Source organism: Eleutherodactylus coqui, chromosome 9 (assembly GCF_035609145.1).
Source record: "Eleutherodactylus coqui strain aEleCoq1 chromosome 9, aEleCoq1.hap1, whole genome shotgun sequence".
In the NCBI taxonomy this organism is placed as follows: domain Eukaryota; kingdom Metazoa; phylum Chordata; class Amphibia; order Anura; family Eleutherodactylidae; genus Eleutherodactylus; species Eleutherodactylus coqui.
Genome location: NC_089845.1, coordinates 144174803 through 144195636, shown reverse-complemented (window position 1 = coordinate 144195636; position 20834 = coordinate 144174803).

Sequence of the window (20834 nt, the reverse complement as noted above, 5' to 3'; positions counted from 1 at the left end):
TTTCTTAGAAGGTTGTGAATAATTATGATAATAATAATATAAAGATGCATTTAATTATCCATGTAAAGTTGATCTCGTTAGAAATATTAAAGTACGCACATGCAGACTCGCATCCTTTGTATAATAAATATTCTTTGGCGAAATCCAAATGGAAATAAATGCAAAGCGAAGGCTGTTAAGTATTAACCAAAATAGTGTTGTTATTAGGTTATGCTGCCACCTATTGTTCTAACATGATCACTACTGTATTGTCCTCACTATCATGTTGGTGAGTGGATGGTCAGTGGCATTTTACAGTAAGAAAGAGGGAAATAAAGAGAGAAAGAAAGAGAGAGAGAAAGAAAGAAAGAGAAAGAGAGAAAGAAAGAAAAGAAAGAAAGAAAGCAGGAAAGAAAGAAAGAAAGAAAAGAAAGAAATAAAGAGAGAAAGAAAAGAAAGAAAGAAAGAAAGGAATAAAGAGAGAAAGAAAAGAAAGAAAGAAAGAAAGCAGAAAAGAAAGCAGAAAAGAAAGAAAGAAAGAAAGAAAGCAGAAAAGAAAGAAAGAGAGAAAGAAAAGAAAGAAAGAAAGGAAGGAAGGAAGGAAAGAAAGAGAAAGAAAGAAAGAGAAAGAGAGAGAGAAAGAAAGAAAGAAAGAAAGGAAGAAAGGAAGGAAGGAAGGAAAGGAAGGAAGGAAGGAAGGAAAGAAAGAAAGAAAGAAAGAAAGAAAGAAAGAAAGAAAGAAAGAAAGGAATAAAGAGAGAAAGAAAAGAAAGGAAGGAAGGAAGGAAAGAAAAGAAAGAAAGAAAGAAAGAAAGCAGAAAAGAAAGAAAGAGAGAAAGAAAAGAAAGAAAGAAAGAAAGAAAGGAAGGAAGGAAGGAAGGAAGGAAGGAAGGAAGGAAGGAAAGGAAGGAAGGAAGGAAGGAAAGAAAGAGAAAGAAAGAAAGAGAAAGAGAGAGAGAAAGAAAGAAAGAAAAAGAAAGAAAGAAAGAAAGAAAGAAAGAAAGAAAGGAAGAAAGAAAGGAAGGAAGGAAAGGAAGGAAGGAAAGAAAGAAAGAAAGAAAGAAAAAAAGAAAGAAAGAAAAAGAAAGACTATGGATGATAATTGTACACAAAAATGTAAACTAGCACATTCTCTTTATTGCGCAATATATTTTATAATGTAGCAGAGTGGTGATTTATAGCACAAATGTCCAAGATGGATGCTTTGTCATTTTAATGTTTGTGAGGTCAGAATATAAATAATGCAAACTGTGTCCTGGGATATGAGGTAATAAATTACCAAATCAAAACATAGATCTTGTTGACTTCTTTTTGTGTCATAGAACTACTTAACACTCGCTGCTAACCTCAAAGAAATCCTAAATGCCATATTAAATATAGCACTGATTATGAACAGGTTGTAGAGAGAAATCTTTTTATTTTATTCCATTTAGGTATTTTCTATCTAAAAAGCTTATTTTATACTCACATTGATATGGATAAGTAACACATCTTTTGTCCTAAACTGTATGAGATAATACAACCATAATGTAACACACAAACAGCTACAATTACATAAAACACATAGAAAATGAACAGAATTCAAGCCTTAATCTTCGCAATTGTTTCCAACGCACAATAGAACAAACATCATATTTACTTACACAAACAGAAACCATTTTGATAGATTATTACTGACTATGATACATGGAATTATCTGTTGGATGGGACTGGGTTTAAAAATACTCAGGCTCATCAGCGATCTTAGCACCATAACTGATTGACTGTTAAGTGACCTTTAAACTTGAAGGGGTAAAAGCATTGTTTTAAATCATTCATGGGATGTTATTTCAGAAATCTATAGGAACATTACTCAATTCTTGTTAAATTAACTATACGTGTGATAATAATTCAGAAGAGTTTACATGAAGTGATCTATTTCGAATAAATAGAACTAATTTGTATCAAATTTTGAAGAAGAATGACCTATATAAAATATTGTGTATTTTATGATATGTACAGAATGGAATCCGTGAAGCTCACACTTCGATTGAATGCTCAGATACACATATTAAAAAAATGCCTCGGTGGTATATTTCAGTTTTACTATTGCATAGATCTTCAGCTGTTCCTGTAAAAATGTAACTAATATAAATGGTCAGAATCAGTAAGAAAATGACATCCGGAAAAAAAACAAAAACCTATTAGAACAAGTAATCATGTCATTATCATGTAATTATTAGACATCATCAATAGAAGAAAAGTCTCATAATTAGTTTAATGAGGTGAGGTGTAATGGAAATGATTACGAGCACAAGATTACTTTATTATCTATTTGGAATATACCATATATGCTCCCATTGAATAAACGATATCCTCTAGAATGTCACATACAGATGTATGTTAAAGGAATGATTCGTCTCACATTTAAATTCTGAAATGTCATCATTATCCTCATCTGAAACAACAGATACATCAGGGAATCTTTCTTTTCTGTTTCTTCTTAGTGGTTGATAATAAAGGCTGACCCTATTTGCATATGTATCTGCTGTCATTTTAATGTAAATCTTGTTTGTAAACGAAATAATTCATTCTGCTTTTTTGCACGATTAAATAGGATGGATAGGCTTGGGTGGAAAAACATCTACTAACCAATTCTATGCGACTCACATGTCACAATCCTTCTGACACGCAAGTACTAATGACAAGACACAATTAGCATGTGTATGGATGGACGTGGGGAACAGTCATTAGAGACGGAACAATTGAAAAAAATGCAGTGCTGACATATTATATTGTAATCTATCTACCTATCTATCTATCTATCTATCTCATATCTATGTATCTATCTATCTATCTATCTATCTATCTATCTATCTATCTATCTATCTATTTATCCATCTCATATCTATCTATCTATCCTATCCATCTATTTCTGAGCTGCTGTATATTCTCTAAGCTCCACAAGCTCAACACGACTAAACTGTAAAAAATAACACATACAATTTATACAAAATAGTAAAATAAATTTTCCAAAGACCCAAATGCAAAGAACATTTCTCTAATTGAATGCAGTTATTCTAAAAAAGACGGTAAAAAGATATCATTATAATTACCATGATTTCTTTTCTTTCAATAGCCCTATGCAATATGCCTTCATCCCTTTTTGACTGGGAAGTAAACTAGAAGGGGGGATACTGCACTACAGCACATACATTGCAATCGCCTCTAGACATGACCCAAAATGATGCTACGAAGTCTTGCTCTGACCTCCTGCTAACCAGCCTCTTGTGATTAATTCAGCATGTCCTTGAAAGTATCTGCTTGAGAGCATTGGTTTTTTAATTTAGGAGTTCCTGCAGCCCACCTATAGTTTCACCCCTGCATTTTTTTTATCCTACAAAACCCATTTATCTATGAAGAGAGATCTGTGATAACTAAAAGACACCACCTGCCTAAATACCACCCAAAGATGACCAGAATGCCCTCATGTATTTTTTTTTTACTACCAATTGCACAAAAACATGTCATGATGAGATGAATACCACCTTTGTTGTTTTCTCCCCCTTTTTAGTAAAATTTTTTTTATATGTGTACCTTTACAGAAAAGCAGTAATTTGGCCATAAAATGTTAATTTCTAACCAAACATCAGCAATCACAACCATCACATGGATGGAATAAAAAGAGCAATCTAACATCCAGGGATATGAATTTCTGATCAGTGGCTGGCAGACTGCCGTGAAGGCTTACAGTAATCCCATTGGACAGCTAGGGTTGATGAAGCCTGGGAACAGGCAACCACAATGTAGGTAGTTCACAATTGCAAGCATTTGTCCATAATTTAGAGTTATATGAGAAGTGGAGAGTATTCATCTGAACAACAAGCCGTAATTTTACAACAGTAACATTTATACAATTGTTAACCCCTTACAGTCCCGTGCTGCAATACAAGCTTTCCACGTTAAGACAATACAGACACACATCAGCTGCTTTTCTCGAAATGTTGCAGTCTGACAACAGTTTCATGTAATCAATAATTTTTCCAAATATTTTGCTTTAAATTCACAATTCTGGATTAAAGCCACGTGACGAGTGCCCTTTAACTATGTGTGCAGAGATTGCATTTGATCACACCACAGTACTGTGTGTACAGGGACCGCTGATAACATTTCAACTGGTAATCTAAAAAGAAAATGATGACACATGGCTTATCTCCCAGTCATGCAATAGTTATTTTAGCTGTCAAGGTTTTCAACGATGAATGCAATTCCACAGTCTACAGCTAATTGTATGGGAACATCCTAAATGAATGAATAGAAAAGTAAAGTGCACATATACAGTTTATTATGGGGGAATTCATAAACAACTTGATTTCAGAATTCTGCAATTAAAAAGTCATACATTTTTGCAACAACTGTATTTGGTCAAAAATTTGTGACTTCTATGCCTTTTACTCTGACATTTTTTTTAAATTTTTTTAAAAAGTGGGCGAGGTTTGGCAGGAGAGGGCGGGGCTACACTCAGCTCATTAAACCAGACCAGATATATATATCTCCATAGGAGCACATTTACCTAAGTACAATGTTTTACTTGCTGACTATGGAGCAAAATATGTGCCAAATATTATAAGAGGCACAAGCACATCTTGGACCAGTCATTGTCACTTGATGAAATCTGTAATTTATGATATAGTTTATACTAGTTTCTTTAAAATATTATAGTGACTTCAATGAGCTGAGTGTGGCCCCGCCCTCTCCTGCCAAACCTCGCCCACTTTCTTAAAAAAAAAAGCAATGTCAGAGTAAAAGGCATAGAAGTCGCAAATGTTTGACCAAATATATATATATATATATATATATATATATATATATATATATATATATACATACATTAATATATATATTAATGTGCAGAAGTTTTAGGCAGCGCGTGTTGGAAAAATCCTGCAAAGTAAGAATTATTAAGTGGATGAACAAAAAAGAAACATAAATCAAATCAAGGAAGAAGGAGTCCTGGAAGGGATGATATGGTATCACAGAGCTCTGACCTCAGCATCATCCACAGAAGATCCATGCTTAGTTCTTCAAGAGGTTTTGAACAACCTTCCTGGTGAGTTTCTTCAAAAACTGTGTGCAAGTATACCTAAAAGAATTGATGCCTTTTTGAAGGCAAAGGGTGGTCACACCACATATTAATTTGATTTAGATTTCTGTTTTGTTCATTCATTTTGCACTTTGTTATTTGACAAAATGCAAAGTGAATGAACAAAGCAGAAATCAAAACCAAATACATTAAATAGAGAGTTGTAGCAAACCCAAAATGGAATTTTTCAATGGCTTTTGTTGTGTCAATTTAAAGTTTGCTGCTAGTATGTATATAAATGGTTAAAACCAAGTTACTGTTTGCTACATCTGTATATACAGGCTAATCAGTCATAGTGTTAAAGCCAATGGTTTTAAAGTAATGGCTGCCTTCACTTTTGTCATGCACTCCATTCACCTAGTTGCCCTAGGTGCTTCGGTGAGAGTATATAACCAAGTATAGAGCTTTTCCATTCATTTGGAGACTTTTTGCCCAAAAATAGGTTTCTATAGAGCTAGTAATTCATCCAATAAAGTTCACCTTGACTTGGTGGATGGGCCCACATGTTTTAATCAAAATATGCACTAAAAACCTTGCATTTTTATGCCATTAGTATAAACAGTTGTGCAATTGTATTCAGATATTCAATGTATATGAGTGTTAGAGCATGTGTTATTGTATTTGTTGAAGAAGTGCTGACTATGCTTTTTATTGCAAGTGTTAAATCCACTGAAAGGTGAAGAAAATAACAAGATAAAATAGATTATTATCTCATGACAATGGTACCCGTCTAAAGAAGGGATATATTTGGTGGCAAATAAACAGCTTTTGAAGTTGCTGTATTAAAAACAGGAGAAATTAACACATGGCTAAATTGTGATAGCTAGAGGATATGGTTGTCCCAGGCCTTTTAAGGGGAGATATGAGAAGACTAGCCGTATAAATAAGACATTATAATTGGGGGCCTACTTACAAACCTTGCATTGAACAGCTGTTTCTATGCTTTTAGTTACACCTCTGGTCAGAGCATGTCCAAAATGGCAATCCTTTTGGGTGTTTCCTGCATGTAATGATTAGTACCTACTAAAAGTGGTTGTAAGAATGACAACCGCTGAGCCAATAACAGAGTCCTGGATGCCCAAGTTGCTTGGATGTGTTTGAGAAGCAAAAGGTTAGTCCTTCTGGTCAAATACCATACGCTACTATGGTATAAAATGCTGACAAAGTTAAAGGGGTTGTCTCGCGGCAGCAAGTGGGGTTATACACTTCTGTATGGCCATATTAATGCACTTTGTAATGTACATCGTGCATTAAATATGAGCCATACAGAAGTTATTCACTTACCTGCTCCGTTGCTAGCGTCCCCGTCACCATGGTGCCGTCTAATTCTGATGTCTTCTTGCTTTTTTAGACATGCTTGCACTGTGCGGTCTTCTGCCTGGTGAATGGGGCCGCTCGTGCCGGAGAGCTGGTCACCGCATCGTCATCGTAGCTCCGCCCCGTCACGTGTGCCGATTCCAGACAATCAGGAGGCTGGAATCGGCAATGGAACACACAGAGCCCATGGTGCACCATGGGAGAAGACCTGCGGTGCACCATGGGAGAAAACCGCAGTGCATCCCTGGGAAAGGACCGGCGGCCATCTTTGGGAGAAGATTTTTTAAAGTCCTTATTTCATCGGATCGGTGAGTAGCAAGCGGTTTAAAAACCACTTTAATTTGCTATTTTATGCCAGGGGGGTGACAGGGGAGTAAGGTAAAATTTTGAGGTTTGCCGTGAGACAACCCCTTTAATGTTAACTATGATAGAAAGGTATCAGAACAGACAGCGCATCACAGCTTGGTCTGCATAACCACAGACTGACCACTTTCTACTTTTGAAAACGCAATGGGTGCAGGAACCTCAGAACTGGACCACAAAACAATGGAAATGGTGGCCTGCTAAGATCAATCACATTTTCTCTATATACAGTACCAAGGAGTATATTTGATTTTTGTACTCCGTTTTAATTTTCTCAATGTACGGTATCTTTTTTTTCTATTTTCTGTAAATTGACTGTGGTGGCAGCCATCTTGCACTCTGAGCTGTGAACAATAGTTCACGTAGGAACCTTTACAGAAGTCACACGCATGCAAGAAACCTCAGTGAGAAAATGACTCATTGACTTCTATTGAAGAGTGTTGTGGGCATATTCCGTAACCTGTACAGAGGTTATTGTGCAGGAGGTGGATGAGGAAAATATTTGTTGTCTTCACCTATTGTCATTGGTGTGACCTTGTGTTATCTGCCACCAACTATATCATAGACCTGTTACCTTTTATTATTATCCTCCCCTACAATAAGAGGATTGCTGAAACATAGCCTCTACAAAACCAGTGTTAGTCTATTGTAAGGCTCAGTGGTCAGGGATGTGTCTATCATGAGCAAGGTGAGCCACTGGCCTCAAGCGATATCCTGCAGCTTCACAGACGGGTGGCATTACAGCTAAGGGTGCTGAGTGAAGAACAAACAATGACACCGTGTGCTTGTTCACTTGGACAGTCAGTTTAAACAAAGATAAATCATTAATTTTTTTTAACAGAACCGTTCAGTCATTCAGTTCACTGCACCCGTGAATGGGAACAACTGAATTATCAGTGTTTAACCCTTTGCAATCCAATTTTGGATTCAGGGTTTCCTAGCAGGCTTTCTCTTTCTGCCATTATACAATGGCGCCATCTGCTGGCTAGAGCCAGTACTGCTGTATGGGACATGCTGGAAAGAGCCCCCGACAACAGAGCGGCCAGTATTCTACAGTAAGGATACCCTGCCGGACGTCTTCCGACATCGGAGCTGTACAGCCTTCAATCAGAATGTCTTTAGACGTCAGACAGTGGATTGGAAAGGGTTAAACCAAACAATAAGCTAACGAGCCAACAATAACTTTTTTGCTTGTATAAAATGAATGACGAACAATAAATTAGCAAATTATTGTTCATTGTTCAATCATTGGCTGTGTTTACACTGAACGATTCTCATTCAAATTTGAATGATTCATGTAAAAGCACCCTACATGTAAAGTTCGCCCTGAGCGTATTGCGCACCTCGCCCCAGGATGAACGCAAATAGAAGACTGGACATTATGTTACGTCCATGTAGACTGTGAAAACAACAACCTACATGAATGCAACCCAAACAAGGGCTGGAGGAAAAGGATTGAGATAGGGGAACGTGCAACACAATGAACACCATAACAAATTGCACTGCTAATGGGACCTGTGAGCAGACATCCAACAACAACTGACAAACACCAAAACACTTACCTGGAATACCAATCTGTAAAAGCAGATGGAATAGCTAAAGTATGTAGAAGGTATTGGTTTGTATTTCTGCCAATATGCTTAAGCACACAAGCACATGACAAGGGTCCTTGTCTCATGAGTCCCTACTCTAACAAGACAACTTAAGCCCAGGAGCCCTGCCTACAAGCAGGGCAAGCATCCCTATAGGGGCGGCTCCACGCTGGAACCTAGGGGCCTGGCTGGCTCTAGATGGTATACAACATATATGCTGAACAGGACACAGTTCAGACAGACAAGGGAATTACACCTTGAAAAAGGAGCTGATCACACAAAGTGTCTGGTAACTGCAGAGACACTAAACCCAGCGCTGTTCACACCAAAAATAGGGTATCCCACCCTGATCCTCATGCAAGCAATCAAGCACAAGCATAGCAAAAATGCATGACTCCAAAAACCAGGATTCTGAGAGGGAAGGAGGAAAATGGCAAAAGGAATAAATGACCAGTGCCATCTAGGAAGAGGAGCTGGTATTTATATGCAGCAGACTGGTGGTGATTGTCTGGCTGGAGATCTCTACACCTAGCCAGCCAGCTCAGTCATCCCACACCTGTAGAAGTATTTTTTTATGCAACAACTGGGAAAAGGTTTTTTTCTTTTTATAATTTTTTATAGGTTTTGTAATAATTAAAAAGGTTTAATTAGACTTATTTTTACTTTTTTCACTCCCTATGGGTGTCTTGAACACATCTTAATAGGCAATCAATCATGGCAGGTCTGGGTGCCTTCAGAAGGCCCCAGGCTGCTAGGGCACCAGGATGACACCCTGCAGTCTCATTGCAAGGGTGCCTTCACACTTTTGTTAAAAATCGCACAATTTTTGCACAATGTGAGTGAAAACGCAGAACTATGAAACCCATGCTTTTTAAGGTTTCATTCCCATCTGCGATGTTCTTACTCATGTGATGTTGCGAGATTTGAAAATTGCAGCATGTCTTATCTTTCTGCCTTTTGCTTCTTTTTATCGCCCATGTTTCTCTATGGAGCCTACGTTTTATCGCATCACAATGCACAAAGTTGTGATTTTCGTGTGATGCGATGCATTTTTAACATTAGAAATGGCTATTGTCTACCTCGAGAAAATCGTGCGAAAAAATTCGCAAGCTGCAGTGATGTTCTTGCAAGAAAAAGCATCACAAAAGCTCAGACATTTCATGAGAAAAATTGTGATTTTGCCACAATTTTCTCATGGCGATATCGCTATCATCAGTGTGAAGGAGCCCTTAACAAGTAAAATTGCAATATTGAGGAATTCTTTTAAGGGTGCATTCACATGAGCGTGTGCTGGTGCGCACATAGGTGCGCACAAAACTGACGTGCTCATGTACATGCACAAACATACATGAATGGTGGTCTGTGCAGCATTACTTTCAGGGAATATTCTGGTGAAAATTTTCAGGTGATTTTCAGGGAAGGGTTTTAAATATAAACCCTTCCCTGAAAATCATTCCTATCTAGTGTAGAAAATGAAAAAAATAAATATTCACCTCTTCGCCGCTGCTGGGGCTTAGGCACATCTAGCCGCTTGGGTCCCGTCGCTGTAATGAAGTTCTTTCAGCAGGCAAGGATTTAAAATCTTCTCCTGCTGAAAGGGCTGTGTCTGATTGGCTGACCGCTCAGCCAATGACAGTCAGCGCTTGGCCATTCATTGAATTTATTTAGCAGGGAACAACCTTTGCTAGGACACATTTATGAAAACTGAATGCAACATTTAGTTTTTTCTCTGAATTTATGATAGAGGAAATTAAATATAACATTTATGTAAAAGTTTGGATCGCCCGTCAGTGAATAGCCATTTCTTTGGCATACATTACAGCCTCCTCCAAATGTTTCTAGTAGCTAGTATTAATTTTCTATTCTTTTCCTTGCAGAATACTTGTAGATTAGAAATATACCTCGGTCATCCTGCATACATGTTACTTAATAGTTGACAATCTGTTATTTTCTTGAAATGCTCCTCTTTTTTTTAACCACACATACTTTGGTGATTATAGCCAACAATTTTTGTTTTATCTGACCACTACACTGGATCCCTAATTTCCATTTCCCCAATATGGATCCCCCTGTTTGTCCAGTGTTCAGAAACATACCCATTGTGGCCCTGATCTTATATTTGTATGCACAACAAAAGGAGCAGCCAGTGGCTTTCAGAACAGACATTTTGCTTGAAGGTGATTTAGGCCCCATTGCCCAATTGTAGAGCCCTTAAGCGGCCAAAACGATAGAGAACCCCCATAAATGATCCTATTTTGAAAACTAGATTCCTTACCGAATTCCTGCATATTTTGACCACACCGTTTTTGAATGAATCTAAGCAAAGCAGAAGGAAAAAATTACGATTTTCATTTCTTTGGCAATTGTCATTTTAAAAACAGTGTTTTTGTACAACATACGTATGAATGAAGACTTTCACCCCAAAATGGATACCGCTGTTCGTTCTGTGTTCAGAAACATGCACATTGTTGCCACAATCGGCTTACTGTATACATGACTAGGCCTGCAATGAAGAGAATACCATTTCACTTTCAGGGCACAACTGAATATATTCCAGGCCCCATTGCTCACTTGTAGATGCCAAAACGATAGAACACCTACCTCCCCCACAAGTGACCCCATTTTGAAATCTACACACCTTAGCCCATTTATCTAGGCATGCACTGAGCATTCTGACTCTACAGTTTTTTGCAAAAATTCTTATAAAGCATGTGAAAAATCAATACAATTCATTTTTTTTTTCATAAATGCAACTGTCATTACAGTTTCCTTTGTTTCAAGCAGTGGGAGCTTTTAAAGCACTAGTCCTTCTTTGTTCAGCAATACCCCCATTACTGACGTAACTATAGAGGATGCAGGGGATGCAGTTGCACCCGGGCCCAGGAGCCTTGGGGGGCCCATAAGGCCTCTCTTCTCCATATAGGGAACCCAGTACTATGAGTAAAGTATTATAGTTGGGGGCCCTGTTACAGGTTTTGCATTGGGGCCCAGAAGCTTCAAGTTACACCTCTGATCCCCATTGCAGCCCCAATCTACCTATGGGACACATGGCTAGGCCTATATCGGAGGGAACATTCATTGGATTTCAGGGCACAACTGAATAAATTCCAGGACCTAATTGCACAATTGTGCAGAAAAAAAAACGGACTCCCTAAAAATAATCCCTTCCTCACCTCAGGGGTAATTACAGAGAACTGGTTGGGATGGACACATGGGGCAATAAAACCAGGTATCGCTCCTCCTCCAATGCTTGCTGCAAACCCAACACTTTTTTGGGGGTATTACTTGACCTCAGTGGCAGGGATGGGGTGTAAAAGGTAGCACAATGTGAGGCTTCGTAAGCTTGCTGAGATGCGGCGGTCACACAGAGAAGGCGCTCAACAAGCTGCTCCTGGAACTGAAGGAAGCTGAGCGTTCTCTGGGACTTCTTGTAAATTGTATATTACAGGTATCGATCTGAATAATGCCGGGTTCACACAGCCCAATGTAGAGGCCCACAACGGATACTGGCTTTGAGCCTGACCGTGACTGTGCATACAGCCATCTAATGTACTGCGCATAATAGCATACTCACACAGGTGGTCATGCACAGTATACCTTTTATTTGTATTTCCCGTGCCATTGCTTAGCGATGACACGGTTATCAGCAGCCCATACACAATGTAGTTGCATATGGGCTGCGGATATATCCACCACCATAGAGCACAACGGGCTCTATATCGCGGATATCTGCTGTAAAATAGCGCTGGATGCTCCAATCACAACCATTCATCCATGAATGGCTGTGATTGAAGCAATCCATGAATTGCTGTGATTGGACAGTGAGGTCATGTGGGCTGCCAACCGTCGGCAAAAGTAGAGGCAAAATTCTGTCTGGAAAAATTGGCAAAACTGAAAACTAGTGAAAGAAGAAGGCAGCGAAAGTAGAGGTCTGACTGTACTGCTTTCTGTTTTGTGCAAGTGGATTACATAATTCCGACCCACTAATGTGAGCCGAATTGTGCAATCCAATGTGTTTGATTGATCCGCGTATTACCACGGATCAAAACAAATCTGCATTACCTATTCGTTCATGTGAGACTGGCCTAAGGTGGATTGCTACCTTTTTATCATGTGACCGGGGACCTCTCAACGAGCCCTATGGTCACCTTTGGTAACCGAGAACAAGGAGATTTTACATTTCCCGGGCCCTCCCCGGCTTCTGCACATGTTTCCATCATTTTGCCAGCAGGCAAATACAGAAGTCGGGGAAGGTCCGTGGAGGAGGATTGCATCAGGTTTCAAATGCAGAGACCTTGGTAAGAAGTTCATCTCCCCGCACCGATCGCATTGGTGAGGAAAGATTAAAATTCAACTTTTTTTTTACTTTTACGTGATCCCAGTTATCCATTGGATAACAGCGATCATGTGACTGGGGACTGCTCACCGCGGCCTCTGGTCACTGTTCCAGACTCTCTGCTACCTTTAGTAGCCAGGAGCAAGGAGATTTAAAATTTTTCGGGCCCTCCTCAGCTTCTTCGCCTGCATTTTGCCAACGGGCGCATGTGCAAAAGCTTGGGAAAGGTCCTTTGATAAATATCCCAAAGGGGGACATTGCGAGAGACCTTAGGTAGGTAATTTCAAATCCCCATACAGATCGGATTTTTGACAGAAGGTGAAACTTTAACTTTTTTTAACTTTTACATGACCACCATTATCCAGGATAACGGTAATCATGTGACCATGGACCACATACCATGGCCCTCAGTGATATCTCTCTGCTCTGGGCTATGTTTAAATTTTGTGGGCTCTCCAGCCTTCTGTTTATGTGCCAGACATTTTACATTTGGTGCGCTTGCGCAGAAGGCGGCAGGAACAGAACCAAAACATCACCAACTGTCTGTCCGCTGTCTCTAACACTATGTCTTCTCTCTACCTTAAACTGAACCTCTCAAAAACTGACCTCCTGGTATTTCAGCCCTCCACTAACCGACCTCATCCTGACATCTTCATCTCAGTGTATGGCACCACCATAACTCCAAGACAGCACGCCCGCTGCCTTGGGGTCATATTTGACTCTGATCTCTCTTTTACCCCCTACATCCAATCTCTGGCCCGAACATGTCAGCTGCACCTCAAGAACATCGCAAGAATCCGCTCTTTTCTCGCCGTGGACTCGCTAAAAACACTCACTGTTGCCCTTATCCACACTCGGCTCGATTATTACAACTTGTTGCTGATCGGCCTCCCCTGCACCAGACTCTACCCCCTCCAATCCGTTCTAATTGCGGCAGTCAGGTTCATCTTCCTGTTCAGCCGCTACTCGGATGCCTCTGCCCTGTGCCGGTCACTGCACTGGCTCCCCGTAAAATACCAGGCCCATCTCCAGCCCCTTTACCTTCTGTATCACCCCATTATTTGTAGTATGTAAGCTCGTTGGAGCAGGACCCTCACCCCTATTGTTTCCTCCAAATAATTACTACATGTAACCGTGGTTCTGTTATTTTGTGTACGTTTGTTCCTCTGTATTGATTCTTTGTAAGCACTACGGAATATGTTGGCGCTATACAAATAAAGATTATTATTATATTTAAATGTTTTTTAAAGGCAGAAAAATTACTAAAATAAAGAAAGTTATAATCACCAGTTCCATTCCCCTATCATTAGAATATGTAATCAATAGCGGATTAGTTGGAGTCTCACACTCGAGACCCCTGCCGATCAGCTGTTTGTAGAGACTACTGCCTCTTCTAATGCCAGTAAATCGAAGTCAGCTGCTATACCAGGCACCCTCACTCTGTAATGTATACTGCTGTGACCTCTTTATACAGCTGATCAGTAAGGATCCAGAGCAGTGAATCACGTATATTTGTTAGCCATTAAAAGCTATCATATCTACAAGATTGCTTTGTTTCTCTTACTGAGAACAGTCACGCTTTACTCTACTGGCTAACACCGTACCAAACCCTTTTTTTTTAAAATCTTTATTCTATACATTAGTACAATTATGATGAAATGAAAAAGTCAATAGTTTTTTTTTTATATTGTACTACTTTTGCTAAATAATAGCACATATTATGGAAAAAATAGTTTTTAGGTTGGCACATTTTAACGTTTCCATCAATGTTGGTATATGGGGACTTGTTTTTTGCAGGAGAAATATTTTATTGTAATATAATCATTTTTGGATACACATAAGTTATTAATTAACTTTTTTTTATTAGGCCTTAGTCCCACGGGCGCCCGTGTGACTGAGCCCTTACTGCAGAAAGAAGATGGCCGCACTTCAGGATGGACGACTCCCCGCAGAGCAGAAGAAAGAACACATGACCGGCAATGAAGCCGGTCACATGTTCTTTCTTCCAGCGCTACAGAAGGACGTCCATCCTGAAGTGCGGCCGTCTTCTTCCTGCAGTAGCACGGATGCCGATGCGCCAGTGTGACTAAGCCCTTAAGGGTAATGGAAACAGAAAGTGACGCTGCCTTTGTAGTTTTTTCTTTTCATTTTTTATGTTGTTCATCGTGCATTTTAAGTAACAGATTTACTTTATGATATAGCTTGTTATAACTGTAGCAACACCATATATGTCTTTATTATTTTACACTTTTCCAAAATTAAAACACTTTATATGAAAAATATGTTTGTTTTATTGTTTTCGTTTTTTCCAATAGCAGAATTCGTGATGTGATCTGCTGAGATGTAATGCTTTGGTATTCTCAGTATAGCAAGGTATTGATGGCTGTAGGTAATGAAGTGTCATGTAATCTATTAGCTTCTGTGCCCCTTACAACCACTGGATGGAACTTTAGGTCCATTTGGATGTACATTTTGGATACATATTTACAGCCATCTGCAGAAAGGAGTTAACTGGGAACTGCCCCAGCCACTAAAATACATGTCTTGAAGCGAGTTGAGGAAAAAAATGTGAAAGTCAAACAGCAGAATAGTTAAATGGCTGCATGTAGTTATGCAAGTATAACCCTTTTTTAACTTCAGTTTCTCTCATACAAACCTTTTGCAATTTTTTTTTAAAACAAACCCTGAACTGCTGTATCCTTTACACTGTGAAACTCATCAAAGTAGAAAAAAACGCAAGTATTTTTGCAGTATTACGAAAATCAGTGGGTGCTGAGGAAACCTGAGTTATCTCATTTGTAGGCAAATCCCAGGAAAAGATTGCACTGTAGCAAAAAATCATCATCCGAGGAAAAGTTTTGCAAATTAAAAGGAAGGAAAAAAGAAAATGCGCTCAACCTATCGTATACAGACAGATGTGCTTACCTTATTTATCTCTAAATCCTACATATCCTAATATATATAGTACAAGATGTTAAACGAACATGCTAAAAAATCAATACTTACAACGGATGCCTCAACAGGTGCCATTTGAAAATCATCTATCACCCATAGTCTACCGCGCAAGAAAGATATTTACTCTAAGGGTGCATTCACACGAGCGTGTTTTTGTGCGTACTTAGGTGCGTACATACGTCCGCACCTAGGTACGAGCATAAACACACGTGAACACAGCTGTGTGCTTGTTGTCAATGGAGCTGCGGCTGCTGCCGGCAGCTACATTGAAAACAATGCTCTGCCGACCACCTGCATTCTTTTTCAGGGAAGGGCTTTACATATAAGCCCTTCCCTGAAAAAGAAACATTTTAGTGCAAAAAAAACCTAACTAACCTCTCCGCCGCTACCGTGACCCCCGCGGGCATGAAGAACACATCTGCTGCATGCGGCAGATGTTTCCTTCACCCCAGCTAGTTAAAAGAATTCCCTGCTGCTACATCTGCCACATCTGTGGCAGATGCAGCAGAGAAATTCTTTAATTCTCAACAGCAGCTGTCACGCATGACAGCTGCGGTAGAGAATCCTGCTGCCGGCATCCCCGTCAATGGCTTTTCAGGAAGGGGCTTCATAAGCCCTTCCCTGAAAAGCCATTTAAGAAAGTGCATTAAAAAAATAAATAAATACCTCCCTTCAGCTGCCGGGGCTCAGCCGCGACTTCTGGCGCTATCCCGGCTCCATAGTTCTGAGCCATCAGCAGCCGGGGATTTTAAATCCCTGCCTGCTAGTAGCTCTGATTGTGATTGGCTTAAGTGCTTCAGCCAATCACAATCAGAGCTACCAGCAGGCGGGGATTTTAAATCCCCACGTGCTGCTAGCTGAGAACTATAGAGCCGGGGCCAGCGGCAGAAGTCGCTGCTGAGCCCCGGCAGCCGTCAATGAAAATCATCTATCACCCATAGTCAACCGTGCAAGACAGATATTTACTCTAAGGGTGTGTTCACACGAGAGTGTTTTTGTGCGTACGTCCGCACCTAGGTACGAGCAAAAACAGGCGTGAACACAGCTACGTGCTTGTTGTCAATGGAGCCCTTCCCTGAAAAGCCTTTCAAAATAGTGTGAAAAACAAAAAAGGAATTATACTCACCTGTCGGGGCTCAGCCACGGCTTCTGCAGCTGTCCCTGGCTCTGTAGTACTGAGCTTTCAGCAGCCGAGGATTTTAAATCCCCGGCTACTGATCGCTCAAAACATCAGTGCAGAGCCTGGGGCAGTGGCAGAAGTCGCTGCTGAGGCCCGACAGCCGTGAATAAGCCCTTCCCTGAAAATCAAGTAAAAGTGGTTTAAAAAAAATAGATACTCAACTCCCTTCAGCTGCGGGGGCATAGCCGTGTCTTCTCCTGCTGTCTCCTGAACTGTGGTGCTGATCTATCTGATTTAAAATCCCCGCCTGCTGAAAGAACTGAATGTGATTGGCTGAGGTGCTCAGCCAATCACAGGCAGCTCTCGCCCGTCATTCATTCGTTCATTGATTCATGTATGACAGCTGTGGTAGAGAATTGAAGAATTCCTTTGCTGTGGCAGATGTAGCAGCAGGGAATTCTTTTAACTAGTGGGGATGAAGGAAACATCTGCCGCATGCGGCAAATGTCTTCTTCATGCCCGCGGGGGACACAGCAGCGGCGGACAGGTAAGTATTTTTTTTACACTAAAATTTTTCTTTTTCAGGGAAGAGCTTATATGTAAAGCGCTTTCCTGAAAAAGAATGCAGGGAGCCGGTAGATCATTGTTTTCAATGGAGCCGCTGGCAGCACCCTAAGGCCTCTTCAGCAAAGCATGTTTTATCTTTGGCCATTTTCATCCCTGCGTCGCTCATTGAAATGAATGAGCTGCAGTTTCAGCACTGCTGAAAATGTGGCACAACCTGGTATCACATTTTTGACAGCACTAAACACAAGCACTAGCTGCACTACCTAAAAAAAGGAATACTCACCTAGTTGATGCTGTCTGGGACTCTCCAGTTGCTCTCCGCAGCTCCAGGCAGGCTGCTGGGCACTTGTTAAGCCAACATATAATCTTTTGCTAGTGACGGGGATTGAAATCCCCCGCCTCCAGCAAGAGATTACTCTAATTGGCTGAGCGCCGCTGAATGTCAGCTGGTGCCACCAATCACAGCCAGCACGAGATACACCAATCAGAGCCATGCATCCAGCGGGAGCTGTGATTGGCAGGGAGGAGGGGGATTGTTGGTGGAAGAGGGGAATTTCAATCCTCATTACTAGCAAAAGATCCTCTTTTGGCTTGAGAAGTGCCTGGAGCTTCGGAGAAGAGCAGCAGGAACCAGACAGCGTCAGCTAGGTGAGTACTGATTTTTTTTTTTTTCATCATCCTTGGTTGCAGTTTCAGCTGTGCCGAAAATGAAGCCAAAATGTTGTCAAAAATGCATTACAACACTGCTGAAACCGCAGTAAGTGCAGTATTGAAAAGCACTCTGTTATTGCAAACGCCTGTGTGAGGGAGGCCTAAGGCTAATTTTACATGGGCAAGAGCAATATCAGGCCATGAAACTAGGCCTGATATTGTGCTTGTCAACATGCGATGACTCCGCGGATGTGAGGCACTTTTGTGTCTCGCATCTCTTTAGGGAAGTAGTGATCCTTCACTGCAGCTTTTAGCTGTGGCAAAGAATCATGGAGTGTTCCCTATTGTTTTTCATTGGGTAGACCTTTCATCGCACTCATGTGCTCCTTGCATGCCATGTGATGCTGTGCCAGGCCCATTGAAAACAATGGGCAATGCTATGTGAGGTGTTCCAAGGGAACGCCCAAAGGAAGAACGTGCCACATTTTATTCCCACATCATGATGCAATGTGGGTAAAAATTACTCATGTATATGACCGCATTCAAAAGAATTGGGTTCATATTTGTGTAATATTTGTGCATCTCGCTACACGCAAATCTTGTGCGATTTTCTCGGCTGTATGAAAACGGCTCAAGTTTAGCATTTTATTTTTCTACTGGATGCCTGTGATGAATACCTCTAATAGATTGCATCCATCATTCATCCATCACCAACAGGGCATTATCGGGTACGAACATTCACTTGAACAGCCGTTTAAAAGATACAATAATCATACAATGAATGAGCGAGCACTTGGTTTTCGCACTATTTTTGCTTTTTAGCAAGCATAAAAATACTTGTTGTTTGACTGCACATATCCTCATGGTAACGGGGAGACTTGGAGCTGGCTCTATGAGTACAAATGATTGTAATAATGTTCGCTCATCTCTATATCAGTGATTCAATGTGCTTTGTCGATCAGTACTCATTACCCCTTGTAAAAGGCTGTTTGGTGAGGCAATCTGAAGATGTACCAAATCTATTATTGTGTTGCATGCTGTTAGATATATTGGAGGCATTTTTTCTGAATATTTAAATGAGGAAGATGGAATAATACCTCCACATCGCCACCTATTGGAAGGCAGCATTCCTTCAAGCCAAAGTTAGACTCTTTATACAAGCCTTGTAACAATGACTGGGAATTAAAAGCAAAGCCAGACTCCATGCACAGACAGCTGTTTCAGGGTATTTGCCCTTCATCAGTGTACAGTAGGAATCTGGAGTATTATTCCATCTCCCTTATTTGCAGAGGAGCATAAATGGCATTTTGAGTCTCCTCACTCATCATCTAGGTGTTCTCCCTAAGGTAAAAAGATAGCGTTTCTGAATGTCTCACTCAGTTTCCTACTTCATACGACCTCTTTGAAGATACAATTTAGACCAGTTACTTGCACCTAAAAATTGATGTCTGCCAGTACTAATTCTGATGTATTTTACAAATTGACAAATGTGTAACTTCTTTTCTGAACACTTCTGAAAAATATCGAGCAAAACGAAACATCAGTTGTTTTCAGTGCAAATCAATAGTAAATTCATCTAAAATGATTTATTCCAAAAATTTGGCAGAATTAATGCTGGAATTCTGGAGCAATACAAATAGTAAATCTGCCCCAAAGTATTTTTCCATTTTAGTCTGACTGCATTCCCAGAGCCATAACTTTTTTTTACTGCCGTTATTGTGTAACATCTTGCCTTGCTTTTTTTTTTTTAATGGTAGAATTTTTTGTACATAAAACATAAAGCCAAATATTATGAATTATGTTTTATGTTATAACAATATTATACAGGATGCAACAAGTAGATAGCTAATTTTTTTAATGTTTTTATGTTTTATGACTTATTTAATGGAATGTTCTTTATGTGTTTATTTTAAAAAAAACAGCTTTGTTCTTTTTTATTTAATTACATTTTATATATTTATTACAAAACTTTTTCTAATTCCAACATGTATTACAGTGAATTACTTACTGCCATGCACTGGCAACTGTTAGGGGATACCTCAAGTATGCCCTAACAGACATTAGCTTAAAGGGGTTGTCCCGCGCCGAAACGGTTTTTTTTTTTATTCAATAGGCCCCCCGTTCGGCGCGAGACAAACCCAATGCATGTGTTAAAAAAAAAAAACGTTTAGTACTTACCCGAATCCCCGCGCTGCGGCGACTTCTTCCTTACCTTAGCAAGATGGCCGCCGGGATCTTCACCCACGATGCACCGCAGGTCTTCTCCCATGGTGCACCGTGGGCTCTGTGCGGTCCATTGCCGATTCCAGCCTCCTGATTGGCTGGAATCGGCACACGTGACGGGGCGGAGCTACGAGGACCAGCTCTCCGGCACGAGCGGCCCCATTCACCAGGGAGAAGACCGGACTGCGCAAGCGCGTCTAATCGGGCGATTAGATGCTGAAATTAGACGGCACCATGGAGACGAGGACGCTAGCAACGGAGCAGGTAAGTGAATAACTTCTGTATGGCTCATAATTAATGCACAATGTACATTACAAAGTGCATTAATATGGCCATACAGACGTGTATACCCCAACTTGCTTTCGCGGGACAGCCCCTTTAAGATAGCCATAGGGTTATTTGTTAAGCCCAGGAATTGGTCTTAAAACCTTCAGAGCATTATGAAAATACAGTATGAAATTAAGGTTGAAAGGCCTGGAAAGGAAATACATGAAATGTAGAGAAAAGGGAAGGGTGTTTGAGATTTGTAGACTTTCTGTTAAGTGTTGAAGAGAAAATATAACAGTGAAACTCTTGGTAAGGTGGCACATTCAGCGACGGACTGGGGTG